This window comes from Sminthopsis crassicaudata, chromosome 1 (genome assembly GCF_048593235.1).
Source record: "Sminthopsis crassicaudata isolate SCR6 chromosome 1, ASM4859323v1, whole genome shotgun sequence".
In the NCBI taxonomy this organism is placed as follows: domain Eukaryota; kingdom Metazoa; phylum Chordata; class Mammalia; order Dasyuromorphia; family Dasyuridae; genus Sminthopsis; species Sminthopsis crassicaudata.
This window is the reverse complement of record NC_133617.1, coordinates 217,515,929-217,532,248: the sequence shown is the minus strand read 5'-3', so window position 1 is coordinate 217,532,248 and position 16,320 is coordinate 217,515,929. Positions and strand designations below refer to the sequence as shown.

Below are 16,320 nucleotides of genomic sequence, written 5' to 3'. Positions count from 1 at the left end.
AAATTTTTCTACCTAATTGGAAAAAAATACTATTAAGTAAAATATAACTAAACAAAACCAAACTTTGAAATTGATCCACATATCATGTAAGCTATAGTTCGGGATTATATCTCTTTTCTTCTCAGCTAAACTCTTCGAAAGAGTAAGGAAGTACAATACTTTGATTGCCTAACAAAGAATAATGAGAAAATGATCAGAAAGAAGAGAATAATACCAAGAAAATGTCACTATCCATGAGGGAAGAATCTAGCAACAAGGTTCTTCAGACTTAGCTAAAACTTAGATTACAAGCTAGTTTAACTGCTAGTCACTACTTCTTTTCCCTCCTTTCCACTCACTTTTTTACACTTTGCTAATCTTTAATATTAGTTCATCCTTCCCAAACTCAACATGCCAAATATTGAACTCATCATCTTTGCATGTCTCTTATATCTGTCAAATTGACTTCTTCCTTCCATGTATGTACATGATCACTACCTTAAGCCAGGACTTCACTACTTATCTCCTTAGCTGGTTTCCCTACTGGACTGCTAAATAAGCTTCCTAAAGCACATCACTCCCCTTGCTCAAAACCCTTTGGTGGCTCTCTACTGACAAAAATCCTGTCATTTAAGCTCTCCACAACTTGATTACAATCCACTTCACTGGCCTCATATTTCATGAACTCACCTATGTTCAAGCCAAACTGTATTCCTATTTTCCAAAGTGAATATATCATTTTCTAGCTCTATGTATTCATAAAAGCCATATGCGATGCCTGGAATTAATGATTTCCCTTCCCTTTGACATTAAGAATCCTTATTTTCCTTCACTATTCATTTCAGAGGTCAGATTCTCTAGAAAGCCTCCCAACTGTGGATGTTCTCCTACTCGTTTGCAGACTCTATTCTATTCCCTTTTGTGGTATTTTTTTCATCTTCCCTGATTTTTCTAGTATGATTAACAGTAAGCTCAGCTATCACAGCTGCCAGTTCCTTCAGATCCCAAGCATGCTTAATTCTAATTTTGTTTCTCCTTTCTCTGCAGAGAAGAACAGATTTTACAGTAGATTATCACAGAACAAAAATGACTAGCAGCTGAGTTGATATCCAAGATAAAGTCATGACTAAGTGAACAACTATCTGCCCTGATGAATTTAAGTTACCTAGTTGAAATGTTCTCCGGCTTGGTTTTCTTGGGGTCTCTGGGAAGTCTTCTTTTCAGTTCAGTAGTCACCACAAGTGCAGCCAGGTGTTCAAGTCAAATCCTTATTGTCTCTTTGCCTGATAGTGAGCAGCTTTCTGGAGAGCCTTTCAGTCTGGCCTTGGTCTTAGTGGGGGAAGTGCAGGAGCAAGGCCAGCCACCCAGAAGATTGAAGATCAAATTGAATTTCTCCCCTTGGTTCTGAGAGCTTAAGCTCCTGCCTCCAGGCTTTGTCTTCTCTGCCTCTGCAGGCTTTCTGAGGCCCTGCTTATATGCTCTACACTGAGTATAAACCAATCATTATATCACTAGGAAACCATTATTTAGTGTAAGATTAAATCAATCATACTGAACTTAGAGAATAACATGCTATACTAGATAATCATTGTCTCATCAATTCCACTTAGTACCTTGTTTCAGGTTCAGAGTTCTGTCCCAAAACACCTAGTACAGATGAACTCTGTATTCTGGGGTTCTAAGACAATGGCAAATGACTGCTGAGCTACTGTTATTCTGAAAAGATAAGAGAAGATGGAAGAGGTATCACAAAACTGGAAAAAGGGCAAGTATCTTAATAAAAAACAAAAAAAACAAAAAAAACAAAAAAAACATAAGCAGAATATCCAGTTTATACACTGCATACCTGAACTTTAATACCTGAGAAAATTGAAGATGAGATAGCTGGTGAAAACCTAAAAAGAGAAACAGTGAGCTAGCTTGGATTGTTAAGAATAGGTCATGCTAGATTAACTTCATTTCCTTTTTTGAAAAAATTGCTGAACTAGTAAGTTGAGAGAAATGCTGTGGATGTAATTTATCCAGATTTTAGCAAAGTTTTTGATAAAATACCTATTCTTTTAGAGAAGATGGAGAAATATAAATTAGATGACAGTGTAGTCAGATGGACTCAGAACGGATTAGACTTCTTTTAGAGAAGATGGAGAAATATAAATTAGATGACAGTGTAGTCAGATGGATTCAGAACAGATTAGACTCAAAAAATACCTATTAATGGTTTGGCATCAAAAATAGTTTCTATGTTTTTATTCAAGTCCTTCTCCTGGAGACCTATGTTCATCAAGTACATGGATCTGATGAGCATTAAGTTGAGAAGTGTAGTTAATCAAGGATAAAAGAATAAAGATCCAAAAGGATCTTGACAGGCTACAATCAATCCGGGTTGAAACTAGTAAGGATACACTTTGCTATGGATAAATGTTAAAGATTTGTATTTGGGTATAAAAACATCTCCTTCAAAAGTAAAAGATGAGAGAGGAACCAATTAGACAGCAATTCTGAAAAAATCTGGGAGTTTAGGAATTGCCAGTTTAATAAGTCAGCAATACAGAGTGGCTATCAAAGTCTAATGTGACTTTGGTCATTATTGAAAGGATAGTTTTCAGGTTTAAGAAGGTGAGAGTGGTACTGCATTCGGCAGTTAGCAGAATTCATTTAGAGTACTATGTTTAGTTCAGGACACTGATAAGCTGGAGAGCCTCTGGAGGAGGAGAACCAAAACAATTAAGGATTTCAAATCCATAGCATATGAAATTCAACTAAAGAAATTGGGCATGTTTAGCCTTGATAAGACTACAATAAGACAAGATTGCCTTCAAGTACCTAAAGGGCTGGCATGTAGAGTTAAGGATTAGATTCATTCTGTTTGAACCCAAAACCAAAAACAATGAGTAAAAATGGTAAAAGAATAAGGCCTGATATCAGGAAAATTTTTCTAATGATTAGTCTTCTAAAAGTGAAATAGGCTTGCTGTAGAGGTAGTAGGTTCTCTCTGCCTGAGAGTTTTTAAACCACTATTATGACCTAGACAAGATGGTCCCTAAACAAATGAAGACTATTTCCTTTTTAAATTGTTGTTGTTGTTATTATTATTAGATTGGAAATCTAAAAGCATGTATGTATGCTGAAGAGAAATCAATGGAAAGGAAGAGATTAAGAAAAACATAAGGGATTATCAATGAACCTATAGGAGAGAAGGAATGGAAAATAAACATGAGGGAGTTAAAGGGGATAGCCCACTGCATCCTGAGAAAGGAGGGATGACAAAAAATTTCATAGGTGTGAAAGTAGAGGACTAAGAAATTCCCCAAGAAATTATATGTTTATTGAGAAAAAAGATAAAGTTGAAGAAAAGGTAAGCCAATTCCACTTTCCTTAAGTTAGATTCTAAGATACTGAAGGTACAACTAAGATAATATAGAATTGTGACTTGAAAATATTTCAATATATTGAAAGAAAAAAATGTGTTCTTCAATTGTTTCTCTCAAAACTTCTGCATCAGTTAGCTCAATACACTGAAAGCATAACTGACTTAGTCAGTACAACAATGGAATTAAAATACAAGATGATAATACTAAGTCAAATATAAGTCAGTATAAGATAAATTTTATGTAAACATCAAAGTCTCAATGTATTTTTTTAATAAAAATAATTTTTTTAAAATAAAAAGTACCTAATTTTTTTTTAAATTTTGTTTAAGAGACTTTGAGAACTTGTGTGCTTTTTGAGGTCAAGACAAGTATGGAAAGATTACCAGTAAGCTGGCCATTTAGTGATTAATTCTTCAGTCATGGCAGTTTATGAAACAAAAAAATAAAAAGTAGTCCTCAATCTTGTATAGTATATTTTTACAATACAGTTAATAATTGAAGAAAAGGGGGCAAAGGGTACTAAAGAATCACATAGATTTTAGGCTTCTGTAAACATTTACTTGGCATTTGGTACTCTAAATGTGAAATTCTTGTCCAGCATCCAAAAGATGATTATATTACAAGAGAAACTTAATCATATCTATCTTGATATTCTTCCTAATACAAATATCAAAAAATGAAAGGAAATTGTGAGCAAACTGGAAGCATGGCAGAGAGGCAAACAGTTGTTACTGTATGGTGTAACCAAAGATAACATAAAGTACTTCCTGGAACAAATTATTTCATATAGCAGTGATCCAGATTTGGAAAAGGCCATTAGAAGCATGACTAGTATGGATCAATGTTGGTTGCAGAACATAGGGTAAAGAATTTCCATCAAGAATTCAGTAATATGGGCAACTAGTTGGCATAGTGAATATAGCACTGCCTCTATAGTCAGGAGATCTGAGCCTCAGACATGTATCACACTATATGACCCTGGACAAGTCACTTAACCTCCCTCTCCACCAAATAAATTCAGTAAGACATGTTAAATTAAATCAACATTTACTGTATTACTTTATTACATGACTTCAATGTAAAGATGAGCAAAGGAGAAAATGGTGAAAAATACTGTTTTAAAACATGGTTCTGGAATAAATAAAAGACAGATTATTAGGAGCATATAAAAGCCTCATGCCTGTGAGTCATGAATACTTTTTTAAAGAAGGGATTTAATTACATTTTAATTAATTGGAAATGATTGGTCAGATAATTCCAAATTTAACTACTGTGATCAGACTGATGACATGTTAGATGAAATATCAAACTCAAAATCAAATTAGAATACAAAACAAGCTGTTCAAATTAAGGCATTGCTAATCATAAAAAAGCTGCTGCCCAACATAAAAAGGGATATAGCTAAAGAACAGATATTGACAGTTTACCAACATTTCCAACTTTAATAAATAAAAATTGATTGCCACCAAAAAAAAAAAAAAAAAAAAAAAAAAACACCATAAAAATCTAGAAACTTTGTCAGTTTGCAAAACCAGGACTGCTGACAAAAAAGACAATACTAGTTTAGAATAATTTATTAAAATGTTTAAGACAGTGGAAAATTATTAGCACTATTTCCTCATAAGCTCATCAATAAACAGCAGAGGATAAAACAAATTTAGAGAAAGCAAAGGAAGATATACAATACAAAGTTAGACCATGATAGGATAGCAACACTCAAGTATGAAAATGTAAAGAAAACAAATGAAAGAAAAATGGGAAAGACCTAAAATTATATAAAATCTTAATGTATTTTTCTTTTCAATTAAAAAACATGAATGTTTAAATTTCTAAAGGCTAGGGGGAAAGCAAAAACAAACAAACAAAAAAAACTGTGAACTACTATGTATATGTTACATTTATATTAAAAGTATATATTAAGTTTAAAAGATTACCACTACACTTGTGTTGTTCATCTGTGTTCCTTTCTGAACTTCTTGGCTTCATGTATTTCTTATTTAAGAACCATGTTTTCCAACATATTTTTCTTCTATACTCCCCTTACCCTATTTTGTATTATAATCATCCAATATTACAATATACATTAATTTAATTTTGATTATCTGATTTTTAAGAGCTTTCTCATAAAACAAAATAAGTTCATTAGCAACAATAATCTTCAAGATGATTTTGTTGCCTTTTAATGTATAGTAAAATAATCTTCAAATTCCTTTATTTACCTCTGTAAGCTTGCATTTGTTTGCAATTTCCTTTAGTTTTGAGGTTTATTTATTGATACACCTTAATATTAGTCATTTCTACTAGTATGACTATTGGTAGATTATTAGTCAAGGATGTCATATTTCAAGTGATAATATCTAAAGAAAAACTGTTGGATCTTTAGTACTCTCTATCATTTTGTCACCATTACTTTAAAAGCACATGGAGTATACCTGGGACTGAGAATCTTCCAAGAATCTTGGAAGGAGGGTCTGATCTGTCTCTGATAACTTACTTGATATGTGACCAAAGGTTATATTCACTTAACACCCACAACCCTCAGCATCTTCATTCTTTAATAACAGTTGCTTTCTCTATTTCATGGATTTGTTATGGAGTTCAAATGAATTAAGTTTTCACTTTACAAACTTTACAGTTATATGTTAGCTACTACTATATTAGATAATAATAGATGCAAAAAGTTGTGTCTTGATGCCATTAAAACACCTTAGTCTGGAGGATTCCGAGTAGGACTTTGTGAAGGAATTTTTATTCCAACAATTGAAAAAAAATTCTTGCTTTTACAATTTTCAAATGGTTTTTAAATTTATTCCAAATTACTCCAAAGGAAAAATGTTTTCTAATACTTACAGAAAAATCAATGCTGTTAAAAGTTGGATTAGCGGGGCAGCTAGGTGGCACAGTGGATAGAGCACCAGTCCTGAAGTTAGAAGGAACTGAGTTCAAATTGGCCACAAACAATTAACACTTTCTAGCTATGTGACCCTGAGCAAGTCACTTAACCCCAATTACCTTCAGCCAAAAAAAAAAAAAAAAGTTCCATTATCACTTTATGAGTTTTTCAAATGAAGTCTTTAAGTTACCAGTTAATGTTGTTGCTCCAACAGAATAGCAAAACAAACAAAAAACAAAAAAACAAAAAAAAAAAACAAAAAAAAAAGCATAAATTGGCAAAACTGTCAAATAAATTCAAGTTTATAAAAAAGAGGAATTATTGCTAAGGGTCAATTTTCTTCTTTAGCAGCTAAAGACTGATACTAATATTTGTTACTGAAGCTATAAACAAAAAAAAAAAAAGGGGGGGGCAAGAATTGCACAAACTCTATTTTGGCTTGTAACAACATTGATATGAAAAATTTTAAATCACTACTATATGAAGTTAATTATCAATGTTAAACTTGGGCTAACATTAGATAATTTTCCTTACCAATATCATTTGAACAATGGATTTTGATCTAATTTTTTATACTTTTGATTTTAATTCTACAACAAACTAATAGTTAAAAGAGCATTTTGTGGTTTTAGATGATTTAGATATGGCACATAGATTATCCTATCAAAATAGATACATTAAAAAAAAAAGTAACTTTTCTCTATGTTCACTGCCTTAGAATAATAAATAATAAATAAATTAATAATAATAAAATAATAAACAAACAAATAAATAAATGACAAATAAATTAAAAATAAATTTAATAAAATTTTAAATTCTATTTCAGGAAATCAGTCATCTTAAAGAGACATTTATACACTCATTCTAATCATACCTTTATTAATACATTAAATCAAATTTAATGTGATATTCAGGGAAAAAAAGTAAGCATACATATTTATGGTATTTCTTAGTTACTATTTTCTTCCAATCTGATTTACTAGATCTATTCCATTTAATTTTTATTATAGGCTATTAATCCACCTCCTTTTTGTAAATGTCTGTAATATATACATATTATATAACATATGTAATACATACATACATTCATGCATATACACGTGTGTGTATGTGTGTGGAAGGATGGTTTATAAAAGCAGATTTGAGCCAAACAAAATCTCAATAGATAAATTAAGATTTGGCCTTTATCAAATTTAATTTTTTCAGAAAAGGTTAACGTATGCCCTCTTGTGAATTCCTATGGAACTGCATCTCTATACATATTTCTAAATGGAGAAGAGATAATCGTCATTCTTCAACTTTACTAGCAAATTCCTTTCACATAAAATACTTAGATCTTTACCTCTTTCCAAAGAATCAGACGTGGCACAGTGGAAAGAGTGCTGGATTTGGAGTTAGACAGCCTGCATGCAAATCCTGGTTCTGGCATTTGCCCAAGGTCAACAGGTAGTAAAGTAACTTCACCTCTCTGCGCCTCAGTTTCCTCATCTATAAAATGAGGGGGTTGGACTAGATGACTTCTAAGATCCCTTCTGGCTCTAAATATGTGATCATGGGTGAAAATAGCATCATCATCCATTAAAATGAACTAAGTTCCCATACACATGGGTACTGCACTAGGTCAGTGGTTCTCACAGTGCAATCAGCAGATTACTGGTGGTCTACTGCAAAACAAAACAAAGAGCAGAAAAATTAACATTTCTGTAATGTAGGTAGATAGAAATGTAGCTATTATTTGCCTGAGCAAAAAGCCACATAAGATGTTTTATTTATAGTGGCATTAGGAGTAAGCAGGATTAAGTAGACCATGGTACTTTATGGTGGGAAGAATCTCAGGACCCACTGCTTTGGGGCAAATCAGTCTTAGTAAACACCACACCCTAACATTCCCACATATATATAACCTTCTATTTAGTAAATTTCAGGTTACCTTACCCTGTTCAAAGGAAAGAATAAAAAGCCCTCCTTTAAACTATCCTAAACTCTTTTAAACTAAAATACCCAATTCTCATACCTCAGATTTTTATGTATATGTAAATTTTATTCTGGTAGAATTTAAACCCCTTAAGAGCAGGTGCAGTTCAATTTATGAGCTACATACTACTACAGTGTGAAGTACGTAGTGAATAAAAGTTTATTGACTGACTGATGATGGAATCAGAAAAAGTATCTTGCAAAAGGTACATCAAAAAGTGTCTGAGGCCAGAACCAGGATTTACTGGAAATTATAGATAGGGTCATCCCCATCCAGGTACCTCCTCCATTATGTCATCTTTCTTGTTATCCTATAAAAGAATCTTGTATCTGACATTCACTACTGGATTCTTGGATAAGATAGTCTCATTCAGCCCTGGGACCAAACCATGGATCCATTTGGTCCCAGCAAATCTCTCCCTTTTAAATAAAATATTAAATTGTTCTCTAAGCTCTATTTTGCCTCAGTTTCTCCGGCACTACATTTTGGAGGTCCCACCGAGATGTTAGAAAATGGGCAGGATTAGAGATAAGAGACTTGCTCTCTCTGCTTAGGCCTCAGGATGGCTGGGGATCTGAATTCTTGGCCTGGAGAAGCTGGCCTCCTGGATTTTTTTTTTTTTTTCCCCAGAGACTCCAGGAAAGAGAGCAGTTTCCAGCCACAACAGCCTGGTGGTAGACACCTCCATTTCAGCCAAAGAATATTAAGTCTGTCTGAGTACCTTTTGGGTTACTATCTGGTTCTGATTAAGTCTTAAGACCTGTTCTGTCTGTATGTTAGCATCTGGAGTCCCAAATTATGAAATGCTGATGGGTATAAATTCTGGAAGTAGGGTCTTCTGGACATAGGAGACCCTACCTGGGTGTCTAAGACACATCTGGTTCTGGTTGCCAATTGGCACAACTCTGGGCATTCCATAATATAAATCTGGGTATCTTTTTTTAAGACATCATCTGACTAAAAAAGCTCTATTTGGATTCTGGGAGGCAAGACTCTGGAGCTGACAACTTCTCTTAGGGCTATCTTTTCAGATAGCCCCTGGTTTGTGTTAAATATTTTGATTCTGCAGTCTATGTGTGTTCTGTGTGATTGTTTATCTGTTTTGTTAATTTAAAAGCTCTGTTAAGTTTAAGAACAATGATCAAGAAATTTGGGAATTGGTTATTTCAATATTGCAACTGTACTTAGTATAACTACTTCTGAACTCTAACTGGAGAAAACATTTGATTAGAAATTTTAGGATGATTCTAAATTTGGGAAATAATTTTACTATTGCCTTTGCATGGCAGATTTGTTCTGACCATTGTTTGGACAGTTTTAAAATTGTGGGAAATAATTTTACTGTTGCCTATGCAATTATCTTTAAGTATAAGATCTTAAAAGAACAACAGCTTGTTAAAGTTCTTTTAACTTGCCTGAAAGGGGTCACGTGCCTCTAATTATATATGTATTAAGTATGTAGCAAAAAGGAACTGACTTTTCTGAAGGCTTCAACTCTGACCAAGTTGAAGCTTAGGAAAAAATCCATTGGGAAGAATGGCCACATGCTCCAGAGGAAGAGAAAGAAAAACTATACTGTTTCATTATTTGAAATATGATAGGAAAAGCAGTTTTATATTATTGAGAATTTAAAGCTGTAATTGATTGGACTTAAAATAGATTATTAAAACAAAACACTAGTAGCTTACCTTGGGAGGTTGTGTTTGTATCTCCCTACTTATATGGTATGTTGCTTTCTAGAAGTATTGGTAATTTGTAAACTATAAGTTATGTTTTAAATCCAGCTCTGCTGGACATGTAGGTTTTATGGAATTTCCCACTCCCAATTCACCTTTATTGAATTGAAAATTCAATCTCCTTATCCTCAAATCACAGACACTAATAAAAGATGACTCTTAACCCCAACCTTTGCTAATTTCTTACTGGATTTGGCTCACTGAGGAAGTTATTTCTTAATGTAAACCCATCTTTGCTAAAAACCTACCTTGCTAAATTCCTTTTAGTAGAGCCCACTGAGAAGTTGTTTCTCAGTATAATAAACCCATTTTTTTTTTTTGTGCCAAAAACCTCACCCACAGATCAGCACTGAGAGAATTTGCAAAAACCTTTGATCTCTCACCCCATTTCTCATACCTCAACAAAGGGACCTCCAATCATCTACCTATTTCACTTATAGCTTCTGTACTCCAAGCACTCTCTTGAGCCTTAGCTCTATTCCTCAGGCCGTTTATTTATGTCATTTAAAAAATCTAACTCAAAAAACACAGTAACTACAGTTACTACTTATCTAACAATCTCTAGATACCTATTTCTTCTATTAAATACTTGCTCACAATTCACTATTACCAAAGAAACTTTGATTCACCAATTTCTAAATTTACACCTCATTATTTCTCAAATTAAACTAATTATTCAAAATAGCATCAGACTGGCAATAAAATCTTTGGGAAGAAATCTATGGATCTCTTAGAATATTTTAAAAACAATAAAATAAAATACATAGGATTATAAGGAAAATCAATTATATACTGAAATAATGATTTATCCCCTTCCCCTCAAGTTCATAATTATGGTAAAAATCCATCACTGTCAACATTTTTATTGCTTTTATATATATATATGTATATATATATATACATATACGTATATGTATATATATATAAAACATATGTTTTTATGAAGCTTTTGTTGTGCTGCAGTTTCCTTGTAATGTCCTGACCTAGTTTCCCTATAGTCCTACTTCAGTTACTCTGAAGACCTCAAGCTATAATCATTCCCCTCTTAATGTTTGATAGGATAAAGGTCTTATATCTTAGACATCATTAGAATATCAAGAGCCTCTCCAGTGTCTCCCTCAATTATGTCATCCTAAGTACCTCTCCCCCAATTAGGTCATCCCCATCTCAGGTACCTCCCCTGTTATATCATCCTTCTTGTTACCCTATAAAAGAATTTTGTATCAGACATTTTGCAGCTGGATTCTTGGAGATGATAATCTCATTCAGCCCTGGGACCAAACCATGGATCCATTTGCTCCCAATAAACCTCTCCCTTCCAAATAAAATATTAATAACTCTCTAATCTCTATCTTGCCTCAGTTTCTCTGGCATTACACTTTGAAAAGTTGATTTTAAAATCAGAAGGAACAAGATTTAAATACTACTTCTGACAAATACTTGTTATATCACTTAAGTGCTTTAGGCAATTTTTAAAACTGTAAGGCAAAGGAGATTGTGAATCTGTTTTGGTAGAAAATATTCCTCATCTGGAAAGCTTCCTATTTTGATTAAAAGGTTAGATATGGCCCAATAAATAATCTTGTCCAATGAATGAAAGAATATATTTGTTCAATTATTGAAGCTCAAAACCTTGAATTTCATCTTTGACATATCTTTTTTTTGGATCTTGAAGCCAGTAATTCAGCAAGTCTTGCTGATTCTTTCTTGGTAATAACTCATAACTATCCTTTGTTCTCCATCTCCATACTCTTTCAGGTCCAAATTATTTCACACCTACATAGCCACAATAACTCCTAACTACTGTCCTTTCAATTTGTTCTATACAATGGCATCAGATTAACCATTATATAAACTCCTCAATCAGAACCTAATCTTGTGTCTTCCAAAAGGACCTATTTGCCAAATCCTGTTTATTCCACATCTACAAATAATGGTTCTTCCTCCCTATTGAAGCAAAAAAAAATTTCTGATTCCCTACCCCAAGATAATACACTCTCCTTTTCTTAACAAATACATTTATTGTCTATACTACTTGTATTTATCATGAAGCCTTATTTCATTTGCTTTTTACAAAAACAGATGTCATTTACATAACTAGACTCTGTAGATTCCTGTCTCATAGTTTTCTAAATCACTGATGATAAATGACTAAGGGATGTTTAGAAAATAATTGCTCATTATTTCTGCTTGTTGTGATTTCTAAAGTGAGTTTTGGGGGCTCTTGGAGATAGAAAAGATGATCATATGGTCTCTGTGGCCTGGAAAATTTAAACTAGGGAAAGAGGTAGAATTTGGTTTTGTCTTTCTTCACAATAACTGAAGTTATAATAAATCAAACCAAATATATACAAATGATTAGTTATAAGGAAATAGACTTTTATTACACACATACAGAACTCAAGGTCTGACTAATTTAGCTGCTTTGATGCCTGGGATTTAAAACATTTAAAAAAGAGATAGCTGCCAAGTCTGAAGGTCACAAAATGAGGCTTAGTAGAGAGTCTGCTACATATCCTCAGTGCCCGGAGGCCCCCCTTTCGTATCCCCAGTTTAGCTAACAGGTGACAGCTGTCATCATAGCTATGGAATTCTACACTCTATAATCTGAAACTCAAGATCTACTCTCTAATTTAAATTTCAAGGTCAATCCTGGGAAAAGATCTCATAACAAAACCTGCATTTATAAATATTGGTAGAATTTTTATTTTCAAATACTAAAAAACAATGGAGGAAGTCAAAACCAAAAATATAGATTAGCTATGTTATCTATCTAACCCCCAAATCTGGTTAAGTTAAAGGTACCATTGTATTCCTGTAAGATGTTGTGTGTACATATGTGTGTTTTTTTTTTTTTTGTTTGTTTTTTTTCTGAGACAATTGGGGTTAAGTGACTTGTCCCTGGTCACAGAGCTAGGTATTAAATTTATCAGACCAAAAGTCACAGGCCAAATTTGAACTTGGGTCCTCCTTGGGACTTCAGGGCCAGTAATCACTATGCCATCTAGTTGTCAAAAGGCATTTCCTTAAACTAGAATGTGGTGATTACTGAAATGTACAAAGGGACTGTAGTCAATCTTTGGCTGTACCCTGATATTAAGATTAGCTCTAACTTTTCTTAAAATGTTAGCTATATCAATTTTATAGAAAAAATACTGGAGTGTTTCTAGTTATTGAGAAGCAACCTAATATTTTCTAGTTTGAGATTATTCTTAATGTTAGTCACCAATTAAAGTTTAAAAGTTGGAAAATAATTTATAACCAGTTCATAGCTACTACATCAATTAGGTATTCACATAGATATTTAATTGTATGACTGATAGTACATATATCCAGGAAATAGTTAACCATTACCAAAAAGTACCTCAAATCCAAGAATTATAAATTATACATTTATAATAATGGTTCAAAAGGATGCCTTAGTATATCTACTTCAACAAATATTTCATAAACTTTTTTCAGATACAATTCAACAAACTTTATCAAGTACTTAATAGATAAAAGACATTGGGTTAAATGGTAGGTATACAAAGATAAAATGTTTGAAAACCAGTCCTTTCTTTAAAACAGTTGCATTCTATTGGATGCTAGGTGATGAAGTGGATAGAGACTAGTGTCTGAAGCCAGGAGGATCCAAGTTCAAAATCTAAGGTTGCCTCAGTAGGGTCAACTGTAAAAAGGAGATAATAACAGTATCAATCTCTCAGGGTTGTTAAGACTGAATGAGATAACTGAATAGCAGTTAGTTCAGTGTGTGGCAAACAGTAATAGTAAAAAAGGCCAACTATTATTATTATATATTATATAAAATATAATTATAACTTTTATTAATGCTTATATAGAATTTTAAGCTATGTTTAAGGAAAACATGTTTTCCATATGCTTTGATCTTATTTGATCCTTATAATCTTGTAAGGTAGATGCTATTATCTCCATTTTACAAATAAACTAAGGTTGAGAAAAGTTGCATGACTAGTCTGGGGACATACATATGACAATAGTATAAAAATGAAGCTTAAATCCATTATATTGTAGTGTTTGAGCTGTGTGGGTTGGAAACAAAACAAGGTGAGACACAAAGCAGATGGGAGTTGCTACAATGAAAAGACTGATTTGATATCAACAGACCTGGATTAAAATTCTTAGCACTGAAACCTTGGCCTAAGTAACATCCACCCAAATGCTGCTATGAGTGGATAGAAGCCCAACAAAGATATTACAATCCTTGCAATCCTCTTCTCTTTGCAACCACTCCAGTCAAAATCAATTCTATCCAGAAACCAATATAGAGTTTTGGTAACAGACCCATGTAGAGCTTTCTTCCCCCAGTGGTCCCACCCTGAATCTTTCCTATCCAGGTCGCTACAAAAAATCTCTCTTTCCCTGAATGTAACCTGGATTTTGCCATTGGCCCTGTAGCTAACTTTTTTTATGTGTCTTCCCCCCCCAAAAAAAAAATTCAATATAAGCTCTTTTGAGAGCAGGGAAAGTCTCAATTTTCTATTTGTATTCTCAGCATTTAGCAGTGTGTAACAAGTAGGGCTTGTTTAATTACACTTTTCTATTCCATTTCACATGAGTTAAAGAGGGAGAGAGCACTAACAACCTGGAATCAAGAGGACCTACTCTGCCATTTCATACTTTGTGAATTTGGACAAATTATTTAAGCTCTCTAATTTCAGCTTCTCCATCTGTGGAATGGGGTAAAGAAACCTAATTATATACCTTTGATGTTCCTTCTAGTTCTTGATGTAGGGTCATGGAATTTAGGGGTAAGCTCCTGTTGAAGAATTGATGAAGGAGTCTACCCTTGCCAGGATTTGAACATTCTATTACAATGTAAGCTTCCTGACAGCAAAGACTATTACAGTTTTGTCTCTGTATCCTTAGTGTTTGTAAAGTATAGTGCCTGGCACATGGTATACACTTGATAGATGCTTGATTGTATGAAAAAGATTCAAGGGAAGAAAACATGCATTCCAGAAATGAGATGGTGCCTAGTTCCATTATTTTGCTTGTAATGTAAAGTGCAGGAGAGAGAAGAATATACAAAGAATGAAAAAAAGGTTAAGTCAGATTGTAAAGGTCAAACAGATGGTTAATTTTTCAGAGCTTCCTTCTTTTCTCCCTCAAGGAATGGTACTCTGGAGATAAGAGGTAAACTTGGAAATAAAGGTGAAAGAAGAGCAAAAGCAATAATTTATATTTAATGCCAAACAGGAACCTAAATAGTATAGAAGATGGAGCGCTGTGTCTGGATTCAGGAAGACCTGAATTCCAATCTAGCCTCTGATACCTATGATACGCGGGGCAAATCACTTAATCCATTTGCCTTAGTTTCTTCACAAGAGTTGTGATAATCAGATGATATATTTGTATAATGTTTAGGACAGTTCCTAGCACACAGTATGTGCCAGATGAATGCTATTATTGTATTTTTTTAAATTTGTGCTACTATATTATTGAATGAGCTATTTTATATATTGAGGCAATAGGGAAACATTGAATTTTCTCTGGTAGGGGAATGCCATAGTGATTTAGAAAAATTATTCTGGAATTGCATGGAGTAGAGAAGGGAAGAGACTACATGACTCAAAGTAGTTAGTGTAGTGGAAAGAATAGTAACTCTCTCTGGGTTCAAATATTACCTCTGATATTGTGTGATGCTGAGCAAATCACAACTTCCCAGAGCCTAACTGTTCTGTAGAATTTGAGGGTTGGAATATACGGATAGCTTTTAAGGTACCTTTAGTTCTATTTCCAAGATTGATAAATCACAAATTTGAAAATCCGGGTATTTGGAAGGATGATGATGATTTCAACAGAAACAAGCAAGTTTGGAGGAAGGGTAGGTTTTGAGGGAAAGATGATTTCTATGTTGTACACACTGAATTTGAGATGTCTATTAAACATTCAATTGTACTTTTAGGAGATAATAATGGTCCTGGTATTCTGACTTGGCAAAACCACATCTGTGTTATCATGTCCAGTTCTGGGTACATTTTAAGAAGGATAATGATCAACGAGAAATTGAAGAACATTCATGCCATATAATAAATAATTGGCTGAAAGAAAAAAGAGCTAATTAGTTTGTAGCTAACTGCCTTGGGCTAGGACCTTATCTCTTCTTTGACCTTTCCTTTTCTCCCCTGGAAACAAAAAAACCAAACATTTAAAACTTTGTAGTTCTTTGACTTCCCTAAAGCTCACTCTGAGCATTAACACTTAGGAAACTTCATTTGGGACAGTACCATGCTTTTGCATTCTTCCTTTGTTACCAGGCCATGATTTTACTTTGTCTCTCTCTTTCTCTAAATACATAAATCTAAGTTTGTTAAAGAATTCCTTGTACTTTCACAACAACCT

General features: G+C 33.4%; 1 protein-coding gene across 8 annotated transcripts in view; it reads right to left on the bottom strand.

Moving 5' to 3' along the window:
• The window catches only part of FAM210A (family with sequence similarity 210 member A), a 37,750-nt gene that overhangs the window by 14,174 nt on the left and 7,256 nt on the right, over window positions 1-16,320 (bottom strand). Inside the window, exons 2-3 of one of the 8 annotated variants that reach the window (XM_074274586.1) lie at window positions 7,586-7,907; window positions 1,145-1,695 (exon numbers count right to left, since the gene is read on the bottom strand). The exons of 4 other annotated variants lie outside the window; for them this stretch is intronic. The gene's annotated coding sequence lies outside the window, so the exon portion shown is untranslated. Of the gene's footprint in view, window positions 1-1,144; window positions 1,696-7,585; window positions 7,908-16,320 lie in introns of those variants that run through there. 3 more of the 8 variants (XM_074274593.1, XM_074274570.1, XM_074274561.1) reach the window with 3 other exon arrangements.